Source organism: Atractosteus spatula, chromosome 4 (genome assembly GCF_055471065.1).
Source record: "Atractosteus spatula isolate fAtrSpa1 chromosome 4, fAtrSpa1.hap1, whole genome shotgun sequence".
NCBI lineage: Eukaryota > Metazoa > Chordata > Actinopteri > Semionotiformes > Lepisosteidae > Atractosteus > Atractosteus spatula.
Genome location: NC_142709.1, coordinates 32,448,657 through 32,467,706, shown reverse-complemented (window position 1 = coordinate 32,467,706; position 19,050 = coordinate 32,448,657). Strand labels below are relative to the sequence as shown.

The 19,050-nt window shown below is 41.9% G+C and overlaps 1 protein-coding gene across 18 annotated transcripts in view; it reads left to right on the top strand.

The window, feature by feature from the left end:
* The window catches only part of caska (calcium/calmodulin dependent serine protein kinase a), a 263,444-nt gene that overhangs the window by 36,853 nt on the left and 207,541 nt on the right, over positions 1 to 19,050 (top strand). The gene's annotated exons all lie outside the window — the stretch shown is intronic.

Here is a 19,050-nt window from a genome sequence, read left to right as displayed (position 1 = left end):
CAGGCACCGCTTTTAGAGATCGGCAGACTCTCGTACCTCTGTTTGGAAGGAGCCTGGTTGGAGATTTGTCAGAGAGGGAGCAGTGGGCACTTTGTACTGGGTGACATTGCAGGCGTGATTGAGGATGCAAGACTGGCCTTAAGTAGCTTGATTTGTTTTTTTTTAACCAAACAGTTCATAATAACAGAAATGCCATATTCCACAAGTTGATATTGACATTTTGGAGATAAAAATTATTTTGTAGAGTCTGCAAGCAGTGTTCATCGTAGAATTTTGTCCAATCCCTAGAAAGATTGAGCTTGTTTCTAGAAAGAACTGAGATACTGAGTTCATATTGTTCTGTTAAACATGCCAAAAAAGATTGTGCAAGAGAAGTTGTTGCCACTGTATAACCCTTTGTTTAATAATTTTAGCTGCAGTAGGGAAGATGGGAGGCTGCTGTTGGAATGACTTGCTTTTTGCCTTTTTTTTCCCCCATGTGCCATTTATCTTTCTTGATAGGGATTGTAGACTGTTGTGTGATGCAATGTGACCTAGCCAATATGCTGATAATTTTCTCGATTTACTCGATGTGTATTTTTGCAATTTAAAGACTTAATTTGAGTACAGATAGCGCTGTTAATAATAATTCAATGCAGAAGCCTCCAGCTGCATCATTCTCGTTTGGCCTCTTATTATTAAATGCATCCGCAACATGATCTGTTCATGTTGTAGATGTGGAAGATTTCTCTATTGCCTGCTTTTTCGCTCACTTTAATCCGAGAGCCCTGTGTATATAACCTCGTGCGGGTTGTATTTAGGCTGTTTTTGTATTAACCTAATCGAAGAAGTCTATCATGGCTGGTCAAAGAGTTGAGTCAGTAAAGATTCCACTGTCATTGTAGCTGGAGTGGGCTGAAACCCCCTTCAGCTGTTTATTACAAGGATGTAATCATCGCCTAAATCCTCAAGGTCCTGAACTGTCTCATGTCCTGAGTCTTTACACTGATGGTATAGGTCTTGCCCCTATGTCAACCCCTAAAAAACAGGTTTAGTTTTACACCCTGCTAAGCTACAAGATCAGTATTATTGCAAATTTTCTCATTTAGCCTATACCTTGTATCATTTTTTTCAAAATGATACCTTACTTGATAAGAATGAAAGAAGAAAATATGGAAAATGCAAGAACAGGAGGCTCTTCTTTATCCAAAAGGTTGTGGGATTATGAAACATGCCACCCAGCCATGTTAGAAGCCTGTACTTTGGCTGGATGAGATCCTTGGATTGATTAACTCATGTTCAAATATTTTTCTGAAGTGCAGCTTAAGAAATGCGTGTAATTATGTCCAGTCCATTTGTCAGGGGAACTACAGGCTGGCTCGTGTCAAAGTGACACGACTGCAACATGAACAGCGTAATGAGGAAGGCGAAATGCAAAGGAAATTGTTTCATTTGGTAGGATGTAGAGAGGGTGAGGAGGAATTAGGACCTGTTAAAGCAAAAATAACCTAACTGTAAAAACAGCTCTTATAAGAATGGTCAAATCCTGCTGTCTAAGACTATAGCACATTAATGAAGTCATGACCATGTAACCTGTTTCCAGCAGACCTTAAAGGAAACGTTTGGGTTGCTGTATTGGTGGTCTGCTGTACTGCTGTACATTTGCCAGATGTTACAAAATGTGCATGTCCCATGGCAGGGTCAAGTTCTGCTCTGCTGTTATTTAGTCTCAGATGTGATGATGATGATGATGATGATGATATTTTAAAAGTTTCATAGCTATATGAACCTGCCACAAAGTACGGTGTCAAGGAAAAAAGGCAATACACTGGCACGACTGAGCGATTAAAGGGCTTAGAGCTGTTGACAAGGTAATGGCAAGTAAACCCAGCGAGAGCTCGTGCAGTCGAGCACAGTGCCTGGATGGGAAGCAGGCCTAGGGGATGGGTAGCTTGGTCCCTGCACAGGGAAGGAGAGAGCGACTTCGCAATAAAAGCTCTGTTTGGAATAATGGCTTCCAGGATGCAGCTGAAACGGTGCCAGGAATCTCAAGCCAAGACTCGCGTGTGTTTTCCAAGATCGTTTCCTCTCTCCCGAAACCCGCAGGTGATTGGACGGCATGCTAGAGGACGCAAAAACAGTGGCATCTGATGCTTTTGTGAGAGCAGGAGGAAAGAAATATCTCCTTGGCCTTTTATTTTTTTTTCCAGTTTTGTTTATTAAATATTACAGAGTAGTCACAGCAGAGACATTCATTATTACCCTTTTTAAAGGGAATAACAGTGAACTTAAGAAAAAAAGAAAAATGAAATTGAGGGGGGGAAAGAATGAAAGAGAAATGAAAACAAAAACCGGTACAGTCACAGCTCTATCAGAGTTTACCATAAAAAGGCATACAGTTTATAGTGTAATTGTATATAATGGCTTAGGAGTATATACTGAGCTCCTCTTTTAAACCTAATGCTCTAAAAGGCTTATCCCAGGAAGGGTCATCACCCACCCAGCCACCTCATCATGATTGCCTTTCTTGCCAGGATCAGAATAGGCTAGACTACCTCTCTATGGTTCAGCAGCTGAACAGGCAAGACTCCCAAGATGCACGTGAGGGGATGAGGATAGAACTGTATTACAAAGATCAAAGAGATACATATATTTTTTTCCATACCTCTTGAACTTTGTTTGTCATCAGAATGGGGCATGGGTTCTTCTTAGTATTTGGGGTATTTTTGAGTGCAAGCCTCAGACAAAAGCCAGGGTTTCTTAATCCATTGCCTGTATTATTGGTCATTCATTTGGGCCAAGAGTAACATCAAATACAAGGTAATTTAGCCTCTGTGTGGCAATTCCCCCCCCGAGATGAATTGGCTGAACAGTTGAAAGTGCATGTCAAAATGTATCTGGCTTCCTCACGCTTAAACTACTAGTGCACCGTGCTTGTTGGAGACCCTTATGTAGTTAAACTACTTTAGAGATCCCTGATCTTTTCAGCTCGGTGGAAGAAAACCGTTGTGACAGGCTTGAACAGTTTCTTAGACCAGTCAGAATCCTAAAATTGCCGATCAATCAAGGTTTTAGTTCTTGTGCAGGCAGGCGGTAAAATGCATGGGTTATAACATCAAGATCTTACTAATATACCCCTGTAATGGAATTTCTGAAGTTTTTCACTTTTATCATTTTAACACACTGCGGTACTGCAGAATATTTATTGCATCGTGACAAGTAATCAGTTTCCTCCCTTCTGCCTTTTTTTAAATGGTGAAAAATGGACAGTTGAATCGTTTGAATCAGGAGTGACTTCATTTCACTCGAGGTGAGTTCATCACCTTGTCATTAACCAGGTATGCTTCGTCCACTTTTATGTAATTTGTCTCTCCTGACGGAAATAAGGAGATATCGAGAGCCACTGAGATTTTTCACTTTTATTTGAAGAGAGCTCAAATGCAAGTCAGAGTGTCTTGTATCCTGGCCCTGAGTAGTGGTTGAACCCAGAGAGCTGTAGGTTTAAATTGCAGCTGAGGACACAGTCATTGTACCCTGTAGTAAAGGGATTTCGGTTAACGTTTTCCATTAAATGCCAGTAGATATGTAGATAATTTTAAACTGGCCTAATTGCCCCCTCTCTTTCATAACATTTTCTATAAGTAAGCTGCTTGCGAATTCCTCTGTGGACCACTGGAGTTGTAGCTGGTGTCTGCCTTGTCTCTAAGACCCGTTGTCTTGTCTATGCTTAAAGGTTGCACACGAGAGAAGATGGTTTGGCCTATCTGTCTCATTTGGCAGTTAGTCCCCGTTCTCAACCAGACAAACTAACCCAAATGGGTTTGGCTAATTATTGGCTAATCCTTACTCGGATGCAAGCTGTTTGGTTTGAAAAGGGGTGATTTAATTAACAGTACATGTGCTTTCTCTCAAATTCATAGAGCTTTATTAGCATGACCAATGAAATAGTTGCCAAAGCAGATAGTTAACACATTTACAGAAAAAACATTATTGGATTTTACAAGCTATTGATTTTTTTTTTAGACAGACTCACTGTTTGGAATGTTCCACTTCTGTGGCAGGTATGGGAATTCTGGGATTTGATTTATTTTGGATTAGACAAACATTCTTCCCTAAGAGTATTAGTAGTCTCTGTCTGTTGTCCTTCCAGTCAACGTGCACTTAGTTTCTCGGGAGGACACCTTGTTGGGCTGTGCTGAGGGTCTACCTTTGACACCATAGTTACTGTTTGAAGTTGGTTCACTTTGTGATGTCGGACCTTTCAGTACCAGGATACACAGAGCTTTGCTGTACAGGGCTGAGCAGGGAAAGGCCCTAGGCATTCACACCTGACTCTCTCACATCAGAATGTAGCATCCTACCAAGAAGGTGTGAGAGAGAAGCTCAGGTTGTCTTCACACCAGTGGGGGCTGGTCTCGCAGCACTGGGGCGGTTTTCACGGTGACAGGAACTCCCAGGCTGTAGTTTAGCACCTTTCCGTCTCCAGAAGGGGAAAAATAAACCTCCAAGTGACAAAGCTGCATATGTTCTCCTGAGAAATGTTGACACGAGTCTCACCTGTTGAGGATAGAGCAGCTTAAAATGTCTTTTCTTAAGAATTTTTTTTTGCCAGGATGCTTTACTTAGTAAATTCTACTTGACATATGTCTGATTTTTCAACTTTACATGAAAGTTTAGGTCTCAATTGATTAATCTAGTCAAAGGAATAAAAGAATGCACCCCCCAAACATGTCATGTCATGACATTTTTGGGGAAAAAAGCTTTTCTGTCTCTGCCAGCTTCCTTCTCCTGTTTGGATCCCATGCCTGTTATTCCTTTAAAAATCTGATCTTAACAACCAAACTGGGTGGGAGGTTCACGGCAGTGTGCACTAAAGGATCGACTGAACTCTCCGCTCAAGGGGTGTTGGTCTCGTCACTTTAAAACTGGCTGTTTTGTATTTTTGTCTCCAAAGATTCAGCCTGTTTGGTGAAAATCTGTATCTAAAGTCAAGACTTTTTTTTTCCCTAGAATTTTTGCTGATGCAGGAAAAGCTGCTGAATGGTTTTGACATGCGTGTGGTTTCCATGCTGTGGGAGGTAGATCATCTTCGCTGTAATAAGCGCAATATCTTCCGTCACAGATTTCTTGTTCTAATGGTCTCCTGTCGCGATTATAATGCTCAGGAGGGGGATCAGTGATTTAACAAGATGACTTTAAATGACATTCCTCTGCATTTTAATACATTTTTTATTGTCTTAACTTGAAGACCCCTGATTTTCAGCCTTTTTTGCTCCTTTGCCCGTGATCAAAGTTAGCTCCTAATATTTCCATCTCTCGTGAAAGTCATCGTCACAAGTTTGGACACGATAGCCACTTACCATCTAACCTGATTCTTGGCCCTGAATGGGGGGGGGTACAGCCTTTGATCCATAGAGTCACGGGTTCAGATCCCTGGTGGGACTCTGCTGAGGTACTCCTTGAGCCAGGGTGTTTTACTCAGTAAATTCCCATCTGCATATGTGATTTTTCAACCTTGCATGAGAATTTGGTCTCAATTGATTCATCTAGTCAACGGGATAAAAGGATGCACCCTTCAGGCAGGCAGGTGGTATCGATGAGACTCTCCACCTTCCAGAAGCGCCCCCACCCGTTGGAGTGGGATGTTTAACCTTCAGCTTAGCCCGTGAGCTCAGCTGTTATTGCTTTTTACCTCTCGGATGCTGAAAACAAGCCCAAGAAGATCAGCTGGAGTTTTCGTTGCCCTGTGCTCAGATGAGGTCTGCCTTTTCAGCACACTTTCTGCACTGTCGCAGAGATTTAAATAGATTTTATTTTTAATAGTGTACTTAACATTCATTGCTGAGCATTAAAGGAAATGAGTTGTAAAGATTTAAAAGTAAATGGGAATAGTGCTCATGATAGGTTTTGCCTCCTAGAGCTTCAGTATGCGTGCATGTCATTTCTCCAGTGTTTTGGGTTGTGGAAGTAGGTTACTATAGGTTGCTATACTAAACGTTAGAATTGAAATCCATATCTGTTCTTGCTTGTCCATCACATAGTGAATGGATGTCAGAGTTATGACATGTTGAGATGTGCAGCCTTAACACTTTGAAAATATTTGCGCAGCACATTTGCACAGTAACTACTTGACTTGGCCTTCTGAAGTGTATGAGGTCTGATCCTCAACCTTGTGTTCTTATGCCTGCAGGTACAGAGCCATGCAAAAGTATTCTGACCCATGACCATACCGCATTGTTACTTTAAAGTCTGCAGCCTTGACACGTTAAAGTAGCAATTATACAGGAATTACTTCCCGCATTCAGAGCAAAAAAAAACAAAAAAGGTAAAGTGAGTCATGATTGGTTAGTATTCAGACCCTTTGCTTTGGCATACCTAAATTAACTGAGGTGCACAAAATTACCCTAAGAAATCACCCATTTGAGTGGCTTCTGTCTGTGTCATAATAGTTAACATGATTTCAGAATAAATTCATCTGTGTAAGGGCCATCACTCTGGAAGTGAATTTCAGGCAAAGACTCATTCATGAAACACGTCAAGTCTGTGTTTCTGAATATCCCTGTCAACACCGTCTACTTCGAGAAATGGAAGGTGCAGCGTACAGCCCAACCAGACGATGCCTAGACCAGGCCTGCCCTTGAGCTGAGCAGCCTGGTGAGGAGGAAACGGATGTGGGATGCTGCAGGAAAGCCAGTGAGAACTTGGAAGGCACTTCAGACAATACCGGAGATGGGAGCAAATGTGCATCAGTCAACAGTATCCATGGAGCCAAACCCATGTCCTATTCCACAATGAGCTTGCAACAAAACATATGTGCTACCACGAGCATGAGAGTGGATTTTGTGGTTCAGCAACACAAAATTGGAACATATTTGTTTCAATGCAAAGCATTTCATCTGGTTGCAAACCTACCACAGTGCATTGCTCACTGAAATCATCAACACCATCTCTACTGTGAAGCATGCTGATGGCAGCATTGTTGTAGGTTTCCCTCTCAGGAGGTATTTAGATGTACTGGCAAATCTTAGATGAAAACCTGCTTTAAGAATGAGATAGTTGGAAGGGGCTTACCGCAAAAGACTTGCTGCCAAAGGTGCTTCCAACACATATTTATTCATGGGTCTGAATGCTTACGCGGTCATTTTTTTCCTGACATTTACTGTAAATTCTCTGACCCTTACAAGTCTTCAGTTTGAGCATTTAAGTTTTAATTAAAATAAGTTTAAAAAGTCTGTGCATCTTGTAATTTCATTGAATTGGGACATCCCAGGAAATATCGGACGTGCTTGCTAGGTGTATACTCTATCAAAAACCGGAGCAAAGGCATGGCATGACTGTTGGCGCTGCATATTTTACCCTGACAGGAAATCTCCATCGTTTAGTCGAAGGGCCTCCTGCCTTTCCTCCATTCTTTCGGCAAACTTCCAATTTCCTTGAATTTGTGCACGCCGTTAAAATTTATGCGGCGTGAAGGCTGAGGAGAGGGCTGGGTAGATGCCCCCCTTGACACCATCATTCTGTGAAATAGTTGGCAATCTGGAGTCATTTCTTAGCTAATTTTGTCCTTTGAATTGCGCCGGAGACTAGCGGGGGATCTTTGTCACAGCCTGCCAAAAGTAGGATGATAAACCATATGACGGATGGGCCGGTTGACAACTGTGTCCTTCTGCGCTCCGTGGCTTGCACAGCTGCTGTCGCCTCACCAGCGGGGCCAGGCCTCTTCGTCGCTGACAGAATGATTTAGTGGGGCGTCTTTATGGCTCTGGGTAACACTCCCCTACGCTCGGATCCTGGCCAGCTGGAGGCTTTTGCGGTTGAGGGTGCAGGCACGCGTGGGAGGGGCATGACGCAGTAGCTGCCAGAAAGCCACACCCCACACAAGAGAAGTGGTCTGCGAGCAATGACAGTGAACTGAAGGGCCAGTTGGTCTCATACTCGGCGCTGAGTGGCACTCGCTTGTGTGTCTGTGCATCAGCGCAGTAAACTGAGAGAGCCCACCTGTCTGAAGAAGGAGATCCTGCACAGAAGTGCAGTTACGTACTCGGCTTGCAAGGGGGTGAACAAGAGCAATTAGTTCCGTTTCTGCCCTGTGTGTTTGTCAGAATGGATCCTTTCCAACTGCCCAGCTTTGTGCGCCACATGGAAGGTGACTGTGCCGGATAGGAGGCCGATATCTGGTGTGGTGTAACTGCACAGCATTTTTTCTTTTTAACACCTTAAAATGTGGTCAAGGTAAATGTTTGTGGGACGAAGTTAAATTGGATTCTAGACTAGAGGGGGTTTGGCCGTGACGTTTGGAGGCAAATGTGTAATTATTTGAGTCCCATGTGTAATATGGATCATGCTGTGCTTTCAAATCGGATGCAGGTTGGTTCTGTGGAGAGTTGTGTTACAACATATGAAGATTTCCGCTCTTGAATCTGCAGAGCAGATAGGCAAGGTTATTTAATGGTGACTGACATGCATCTGCTAGCTCACAGGTGCTTGTTTGGGTTTTCCACGATTCCTAATTTTGTAAGCAGGTGTTTCTCCGCAGGGAGGATTTCTTAGGTGGTCTCTTGGTCTTGGTCTATATCGGGGGATCCTATCAGCTGGTTTAGAGGTGGCTTACCCCGGCAACATCCCTGCAGTGTGTTCCCTTCATCTTTCCCTGGGAATTTCATTGCTGTGGGATGAACCTATGAGTCTCTTGCATAAGCACACATCACCTGTGCACTTGCAAACTCATAATTGCACGTTACTTTGTCACATGGGTGTAAGAATGGCTACAAATGAGAAGAAGCCATTTTGGCACATCTAGCTCCTTTTGGTTTTTCAGCGGTTATTTGATCTAAGAATCCCATCCATCTGTTTCTTCTAGAGCCGAGTGTGTTAAACTTGACATTTTCTTTTCAGCAGGGGTTTGACCACGCCAGGTGATCTCACCTGGTGAGCGTTTCGCGTTGTCAAAACCAGAATAAAGCATTGCATTCTGCAGTTTGGAGTGAATTGGGAATGGTTGGTAATATACTGGTGTTTTTCTACTGAGCAGATAAATAGACTTGCTGGTTTGCCATTGTGAAGTGGTTTGTTGAGAAGAGCCCCAGCTCCCTTTCTGACTTGTAGTGGAATTATTGAGGTGAGCATGACATCAGTGACAAAGATGTAAGGTTTTATTCTGGGTACGTGTATGTGTATGAGGTCCTAATTTACCAGGAGTGGTGTAAAGTTAAAACCGTGACATTCCAGTATAAAGGTTTTTTACAGAGCCCTTTTCTACACTGCTGTTTCTAAGATCACTGATGTAGGAACTTTGACTGATACCGATGGTTTCACTCTGTAGGGCTGTGAATGCTTTTATCATGGATATGGATTTACTTTTCTTTTGTGTTTTTGTTCAGATTTCCGGCGGTGTTTTGTTGAGCAAACACCCAGCCTCAGTTAAGTTTCTTTGAGTCATAAACATTACCACTTCCACCATCTCTGTGAATGGAGCGTGTTATTTACTTCCTGAACAAATCAACTAGAAAACCACTCCCTAAAAGTCTGCTTATGCAAAACTGGTCATTATTTTCCCAGTAGCTTAGAGGACACAGCAATGGGTTTATGCACACAGGTGCTGGCACTAAACAGAACGAGCAGAGGAAAAGCATTACTCCTGTTTTTCACTGGAAGTAGACGTCATGCATGGTTTGGTTGGCTAAGTCTGTGCGTGGCCTGTTGGTAGTGTGCTGATCTGTATCTGTCAGATAATCTAGCAGCCTTTACAGATGGGGGTTCTTCTCTTGGGATTGCAGGAGAGTGACAGACTCACTCTGGTCCTGCTTTGAATTGCTTCGTGAAGCCAGAACATAAGTAGCCAGCTCAGTCGATTTGTCCTGAACTTGGTTGAGGGATTCTGTTGTTATGATTGTAACAGTGGAACACGAACCAGAGTGTAAACTAAGTGGAACTGTTTTTAAAATCGAGAAGAGGAGCTGCTTCTTTTGCCAAACAACTGTGGGAGTGCGTCACAAGTCATTCATCCATGCTGTTGAAGCCGATACCCTGGTTTCTTTCTAGAAATGAGTAGATGGGATCCTCAGATCGATTGGATACTAACTACCAAACAGGCTGAATAGGCTGCAAATGAGGAGGCCAAGAATCAATCAGCTTTATTCTTCTTGCTTTAGTTTTTATTTTCCTAAAAGAGCTGATGTCAAACAGTTGTTTGGTTTGGGGATGTAAATTAATCTTAAGTATCTCAGGTGAAAGTTTGACGTTGGTGATCAATTTTTCAAGAATAGCTGAATTTTATAAATAAGCATTAAAAAGTGTTTTATGAGCAACAGGTGCATTGGTGTAGTGGATATGGCGCATATCAGCTATGGTTTTTATTAATACTGAAATACTATTTTATGTAGAGATGTGTAAAGATGAGACATGACTGCGTCGCAATAAAAGGAATTTCAAAAAAGGAACATTACAAGCTATTAATTGCTCTATTCCCTTGAGTGTCTACAGATAAAGAAATCGGTGTTTCTTCCTGGGCCCTTGCTGAAGTAAAGAACTCCTCCACACGTACTTGATCGTTTACTTAATTGCACACGAAATGTCATAATGAAAAACTGGATGCAAATTAAGATTGATTGGGCATTTGGAATAAGTTAAAAGCTCTGCTTTTACTATTTCTACACCAACGCTACTTCTTAATCGGAAGGCTCTGAGAGTTCAGGAATGGAATAATGGGCAGCCTGAGTGTTTGAAGGAACCTACCCTGTCAGCTAGACCCAGCAGATAGCAAAGCAGTGACCTGCAATTGGAATACCCATATTTTATTACCGCTTAATGATTTTAATGAATAGCATCCAAGGGTTTAGAATGGGTGAGATTACTGCCACCACAGGTAATTTGTTTCTTCTGTTTAATTGCCTTTTAAGACATCTGTTCATTTCTACAGTTAGAATGTTGTGACTCGAAGCACCCTTTTACATTACAACCAAAAAGGCACAAGACTGATTTTTGAAATACTGGCATCATTTCTTGCCATCACTCTTTTTGTGATATGTCTCACTACTGCTCGGTAGGTGTATGTATTATCAGATGAATTAAGTTAAAAAAAAGGGTGTTACAATCCCATTTTCCCCATTTTGGGGGAAGACTGGTATCCACCTACAATCCACAACACTCTGCTCCAGTTTCCACTTCTTAACATAACCATGCTGGAGTCCCTTTGGAACCTAAACTGCACACTAATCATAAAAACCTACAGCCTTTTATATGTTCAAGGATTGGCATCTGTGACCTGAAATTACGTGTAGCTTGAAATTGAGCTTGCATGCCTGAACGTTATGTACGGTTACTGTGCTTTCCCCCAAGGGGATGTTACATGATGCCTTAATTGAATGACTGAAAAATGCGCACTTGCAACGAATGTGGCTCGTGATGGATTTCTGCTGTATTGAGACAGTGGCCCTGTTCACTGAATAAGCGGCGCAGGGGACGGAGGTTGAATGCAGCAGTGAGGTGGGCAGTTGGCTGAATGTCTGTGATCAGGAGGATAGCCATGAACCAGATCTGCCATATGGTCAGCATTTCCGCAGCCTGGCGAGGGAGGGGCTCGTGGGATCCAGGCGACGACCTTTTGTGCCTCTTGGGGAAGAAGACTCTTCCGAAGCTGAAGCAGCACTGACGTACAGTGCTAAGCCAGACCGATTAGACCAGACTAAGTGTCTCGCCTGCATCTGGGCTTTGGTTAGAGGAGGCGACATCCCAGCTGAGGAAAATCTCCCGCCTCTCAAACGAGCGGGGGCACAGCGGAGAGGAGCTCCGCCAAGTTAAAATGAGAAGCCTTGACCAACTGGTGATATACATATAAGATGGCAAACAATTGGGGGAAAGCAAACGCAGGCAAAGTGTCGAATGGCTCGGCCTTGTACATCGGCCAGGGCCTGCCACAGATGCTCATGTGAAAGTTCTGTTGCAGCCATGGAAGTGCTGGGACTTGTTCAGGAACGGAACGGCTCTGTAGTTAAACACCGGATGTTTTTTGTTGTGCTGTCGGCAGAGATTTGATGATTTGATGGCGACGGGGTCTTCATGGATCTCCTGTTTCTTGTCGTACTTGCAATTGGTCTGCGGTGCTAATTTTCCTGATTCAATTGTGACAATAACATTTGAGGGCAGTGCACAGGCTGCAGCACTCTGGGGTAATTACCCCTTTGGGAGCTGTGAAATGAACTCTGCAGGGGAGGTTAGTGAAGCCTGGACTGCCATGGCCACGCGTGGTTATTGGCTGTGACGAGGAGCAGCGCCAGGCCTGTGGTCCCATTTGCTGTGAAGTTAGAAATGGTGATTTGTTCCAGTGAATTATTTTTAAAAATAATGAAAGAACAGAAATAAAGAAAAACAGGAAAGTTAAATCTCTATTAATTCTTTGTGTAAATGTGAAAATTTAGGTTTGCTTAAATTGGAGAATTGGTCCTTGGAGAATTGGTGTATAATACCATGATCCCTTGTCTGTTACTGGGAATTTAACTGTTTACAACAGTTCTTTCAAGATAGTAGCTCCTGCTGTGATATTTTAAATAATTAAATTGTCCAGTTATTACTGAGTAATTCATGTGTTATTTTTTTCATTTTAATTAACATAATATTCTTTGAGACGGTCCCTCTTTCGTCCCTACGCTGTGACGGGAGATCATCTTCTGGGCTATTGGCTCGAGAGTTTCTTCCTCCCTCCCCCAGTAGGACTGATGGGTATTCTCATTCTGGCAGCCAAGGGAATTCTGGGATACTTTGTGCTGCTCTGCAGAATGCTTTTCTTATCCCCTGAGTATTTTTTTGTTTGACATAGTACTGTACTTGTGGAATAAATGTGGCTTCTGCTTGACGGACTGCCTCAGACCCTGCTGAGAGTACATGGCGGGATACAGCCTACAGAGCAGGCACATGTTGCACATTTGAATTATCCAGCTTTTTTTTTCTGGGAATCGTTTACACTTTGCTGCAAATGGTTGCTAACAGGTGGCAAGGCAGTCAGCACTGCTATCACTGTTGGGTGTTGGGTTTGATTCCAGGCTGGGGGTCTTCTCTGTGGAGTTTAAATGTTCTTTTTCAAATGCTATTTATAAATGTTTAGTATCTTATGTCTATAATATGAGTCCAGGGTGCTGTAGTAGCTCGCGAACTAGCTATTTTATTATTATAAGAAAACAGTTTGATCCTGAATAAAGTTACCTGATGATTCATCAAAGATATAGGGTACCCATGATGCTGCCCAAGAAGGGGTTTGCACTTAAAAAGCTTTGCTATTTGCTGTTTTATGTCTGTATCCAGCTATCATTTTTCGTTTTGCTATTGAGGCGCTGTTTAGCAATGAACAAAACGCACGTCTGTGACCCAGTGATTCGGTAAGATAAGCTTGTGTTTTGTTCTACAACTTACTTGCAAAGTTCTCAAGGGTCTAAAACCCTATTGTAATACATTACAACCTTTTTAATTGGGTAATTAATGGAAGCGTTAGTCTCTACAGTAAATTTTAAATTTTAACATTCATTCCTTTTTTAATCAACCTAGACTTGATACCAATCTGTGAGATTTTTTGACCAAGACGTGAGACAGTGAGTGTTATGCGATTATGTACTGTCTTGTGGTGCATTACTACAAAACAGTATTTTAGTATGGATTTTGTGTATATTTTGTGATCGATTGTGCATTTCTTTGGCCAGGCGGCACTGTGCCTATATACAACTGTGGGGAAACCCTAAAACCCTTTAATTCATTTGTCCTGTAAAGATTAGATACCCTGTTTAGAACTTGGAGTTATGTTACACCATGCTGTAGGTTAAATGGTTGCATCAAACAGGGAAATGCTATAATCCACAAGCCCTGTCACATTTCACATTCATTTACAGTTAAGCAAGTAAAGATGCTCAACAAATCTCTTGAAACAATATTAATTGATGTTTTAGTCTACATGAGTAGAATGTACCCAACTTGTCAAAAAGCTGTAGACCTGGATAATTGCTTTGTTAGTGGTAACAAACTGCAAGTTCTTGTCACAAGAACTTTGTCCCGTTTCCTTCTAAATTTCCAGTTTACAGCAGGATGTGCTTTTGCTGGAGAACATTTTCCCGGGCAATTTAGTTAGGAGAACTGAGCGCCTTAATGATGTCCTTTTTGACTACATCAGTTGTGTATCCTGGAAATCTCAGTTTAATGGGATTGAATCAGTCTCAGGTTAAAGAACAACGGACATTGATATCTGTCTGACAGGCTCTTGGTACATGACAGTTGTCTTAAACAAGTAACATCCACAAGGCGGATGCAGTGTTGCTTGCTGGGACAGGCTCTGGCTCCCCTGTGATCCTGAATTGGAAGAAGCGCTGAGAAACTGGATGTATCTTGTCTGCTGAAAGCAGAACCTAGTGGACACTGCTCTTGGGGGGGGGGGGGGAAGGGAGAGTTACGCCCAACTTGTCGGCCTGTTTCCTTAAGTCAGTTCAGTTTGGGTCACCAGTTTGAGGTTAACAATTTGATTCAGGCCACAGAACCGGATGCCAACAGTAATTGTAGCCTTTCTTAAATAGTAATTATTTTATTTTTAATCTTTCCATCAATGACTTGTCTTTGGCAGGGCTGTACCGTGTCCCTCAGGCCTTGTGTTCGATGGACTGGATCCAGACTGTGAATGAGCCAGAGCTGTTTTTGAGATCTTGAATATGAATTTCAGATTTAATGCGTCATTGAAAGGTTTTTCATGCTAATTACTCGAGTATGCCCGGCTGAGTGTACTTCTACAATTGATGAGAAGGAATTGTTACATAATTCACTGCAATTTATATTTTTAATGCTCATACTGTATCATCCAATAAAGAACTAATTCTTTGGTCCTTCAGTTTAAACCAAAAGGAACTCGCAAAATCGGTTTAGACATCCTGGATTTTAAGGGAAGGAATTAGCTGTTTGGAGCACAGAAAAGTCTCATCAATTGCGCAGAGGAGCAGTGTTTCCAAAGTGCATTCACAAGTATAGCCCTTGATCCACAAAAAAACGCCTGCTGATCTCGTTTTTCATCATAGATCACCACAGCAGCGCCCACTGAGAGAGCTCAATCGGTACACGCACGGCACTCATTAGAGCAATGTGCCGGGCTTGTGGAATTAGTCCAGTTTGAATTCCTCCTCTGCGGTGTACACAGCTGGGACACTAAGGGAGAAAGTCCTGCACCTCTGCTGACTTGTAGCAGCCTTGCGTGATCGCCTGACATTCAGATATCTGATGTGTGAGAACTGAGGTGCCAGGATGCGGTGTGCGTGACAGGGACAAGCAGACTTAAGATGTTGGTGGGCATTACACAAGAATCCATGCATGTCAAAACACGTTTTCAGCTCTACAGCATGAGGGATGTGGGGACAAGTCTGAGTGGAACTGTACAGAATCTCAGCAGCAGAGAATGGTCATGGTGTTTTGCTTTTCAAGTATTTACTCCACCCAAAACATTGAATCTTGTTTTATAAAATTGTTTTTAAATACAGATTTTATTTTTAATCAAACTAACCTTTACCCTAATAAGTAATGTGTTACTACTACAATGTTGTTGGAAGACGGTAGTTGGAGACCTTCTCCCAGAACCTTGTTAAGGATCTCTGCTGTTGGAGGCCTCATCCATCTAATGAGATTTTAAACCTAGATCACGACCATTAAAGATCCCATTGTTGTATGTTAGAGCAGGCGTGTTAATCCCTGCGTCTGGATTAAATCCTGCTGCAGGCTTGACCAATCTGTCCTCCTGAAAGCTCCACCTGTATTTGCTTGGTGAAACAGTTACCCCACATACAGTGTGTAGCTCACTTGTCATGTGCTGCTGGCAAGTTGTGGGTGAATTGGCCTCCCTCTGTGTGTAAAGCACTCTGGGCTGGAAGGCGATTCATGTAAGGAATGAATTCTAGTGACAGTTTGAGGTGTTTTGCTCAGTTGTGTTGCGGGAGGTTTATTTAATCCTGTTGTCTACACTGCTCTGGCCAGGATGACGCAGCACTCGCTCCCAGCAGGTGTACGAGTGTGCTTAGCCGCTCTAGGATTAGAGGGCTGGATGGACTCTTCATCGTCGTCAGGGTGAAGGGATAGGGAGACCTTATAAGGGAAGAGGCCATTGAAGCAGCAGAAGCAGAGCTCTTCTTGGCTGTTTCTCTGTTGTACTGCTTTTACAGTCAAAGGTGGAATGTAAAGGTACACAAACCTACGTGGGTATTGGCAATGCCTTTTTAGAGGTTTTCAAAGAGGATATGACTGTACCTGACTGTATCATACATTCCTTGAGTATGGAACTTACATAAGTTCCTGTAACCACACGTGGAGAATGAGGCTCCTCCCACCTGTCTGTCTATCCAGCCAATCATCTTTCAACATGCTACAGCATGCTGTAGTTTTTTTAGCTTAACACCTTTTCACTTTTTGTCCGGTATGAAGATGTTTTGTAGCACTTCAGCTGTGTATGTCAACTTACCACTTGAGGTCTTTACTAATTTTCGTATTTTATGTAGTGCCTTTCGTTTTGAAATGTTGCACATCGCATTACAGTAAAACAGTATCTTCAATTTCATGCTGTATTGAAAGATAAACAGGAAGGAGAAGCACATGGATGTATTTTTTAACAGGCTTCAAATTCAAACATTTAAATCGTTTTACAGCTTAGGGGCTGTGAAAGCCCAATCTCCAAGAGTTCACCTCCACATGTTTGTGATCTATAGGACATTCAGAGCCTAGGAAGTGAAGGCAGTGTGGAAGGAGATGGCAAGCTGGTAATGTAACCTGTGGCAAATCCATTCATAGCCTTGATTTTGGATACCTTCGTGCAATACTATTTGTAAACATTACTCTGACACAAGCATAGCCCTTCTTGTCTTAAACTCCTTTTACAAGGTAGTTTATTTTGGCACTTCTGGGGTCAATACATTCTGTTGTGATGATAACAATTGAATGACTTTTTTTTTCCCCTTTCAAATGGCTCATCTCCTGAAATCTTGGAGAGTTGACAAAGCTGTGCAATTCTATATTTACAGAGGGTGACATTGACAGAGGTTTTTATGGCAGATAAATGTAGGATAGTGTCTGGGTTTATAGCTTACCGATATACCTCCCTCTAAGCAACATAAGAAACTGCAGTCTTAAATTATTAATGATAAACTTGGAGGAAAGGAAGCTCAGCACCAGATAGAAAGTGAATTGGAAATACTACAGTCAAGAACTCCCTTTTTTTTTGTTCATGGCCTCTAAATATTTTTTTTTTTTGTCTTCCATTGCAGGAGTTAATCCTTTCAGTCCTTGAGGCAAGCCTTCTCTGTGGTTGTTAACCAAGTACCTCTGGGTCTGAACCCCTTGTCCTCCCATTCACCAAACAGTCCCAGAATGCTTCGCTCTTGTCAAGACAATTTTAATCACTTGATATGTTTACATCGAGAAAATAAAGTTCAATCAGCTTGTAATGCAATTCAGATTCTATCTCACATCGTTGTTGCAATCAGTTGGCAGGTGATTAGGTATTTGAGCAACTGTGAACTGTCAACTGTGTTGCAGGACTGCGGTGGACAGACTGCTAGCCTCTCTGTTAAGGCTTGATTCCTGCAGCGAGTTGATATACAGCTGCTTGATGTTGGAGTGAAAATCTTGTTCAAAGTTAAACCGTTCTCTCGGTCTATTTCACATTCCCCTTGAAAATGTCCGATATCGCTTAAACTAATTAACTAATTCTTAAAATCTAATTAAAACATGTTAAATGCAAGATAAGATCCACTGCAGCTTCAGTTCACACACGTTTTCAATAATAGTGATAAATTGTCATTAGTGATCTTAATGCGTCACTGTGCACTTACCAAATTTCTTTGCTTATCACATTGTGCAGGGTTTAGTTTACATTGTGTGTGCGCCAAGGCAAACATGAACAGAGATTCTTCTGGAATATTGTTTTGAATTGCGGCAGATGTGTGAAAAATGTATTGTTACTTTAGAAGCCATTATTCAAAAGTGTCTAATAAAGTCAATACTTCTACGTACTAGGAGCAGATCTGTTTAGTAATATAACGGAAACTACGTGCACCTTTAGTATTATAAGATCTGTTAAAACGTCCGAGCTTTTAATTGATATGATGAATCAGTTAAGCAAGCCAATGGTGGTACTACAGTTTCCATCCTTTTTTATGTCAATTAAAAGCAGTTCTGATTCTGCAACCAAAGTTCGGTAGTTTTGGGGATAGCACTCTCCAGCATCATTTGGACAATTTACTAAATGTCTTTTTTTAAAGACCTTGAAAGCCATCATTGTATTTAAATGTTGACATGGCAGTTGTTAGCGAGTTGCACAGTCCAGCTGAGTTCATTAGAAGGTTCAGTATTGAAAATCATTAAGGAAGCTAAGGGTCTCTGGCCGTGATTGCTGTGGCAAATTGTCTGTAGCCCCTTCTGTTGCAGAAAACAGTGCCAACAAATGTTTAACTCGGCAGTAATTAGGCATTCTTTAAAACAAATCAGGGATTAGAAGAGAAGCAGTTGTATAACAAAAAGATGAGTAGAACTTTTAAAGGTGGTAGAAATGGTTTTAACTGCCATTTTGTCTTCATACAAAAAATAAACTGTGTTTGAGAACTTTAAATCTCTCTTATACATACATTAGAGGCATTTTTCAGTTTCATTAATGATCAACAAAGCTAAGAAACCTTGTGAATGTTAGTTATTTGGGATTAAGGTTTTGCAGGCATTCATTGATTTAAGTACTCTGAACTGAGCCCAAGGGACATACCGAGTCTTTTAATTAAAAAAGGCGATCTGAGAATAAGGCTTTGAATAGAGATCGAGTAGTGATTAGCAGATCACATCTTACACTGTGCAAGCTTCATACCTAAAGCTTGGATTGTGAAAGCACTTTGCTTTAAGGCATCGTCCTAGCAAAAGAGTGTAATTCTTGGCAGATCATGCACAGGCTGGCTATGCAGGTGGAGGAGAGACTTGGCAATGTTACTGGCTCAAATGGAAACAAGTGGAAGCTAAATGGAGGTGCATTTAAAACCGAGAACAGTAGGCAAATCTGTACCCAGAGGGTTGTGGGAATATGGA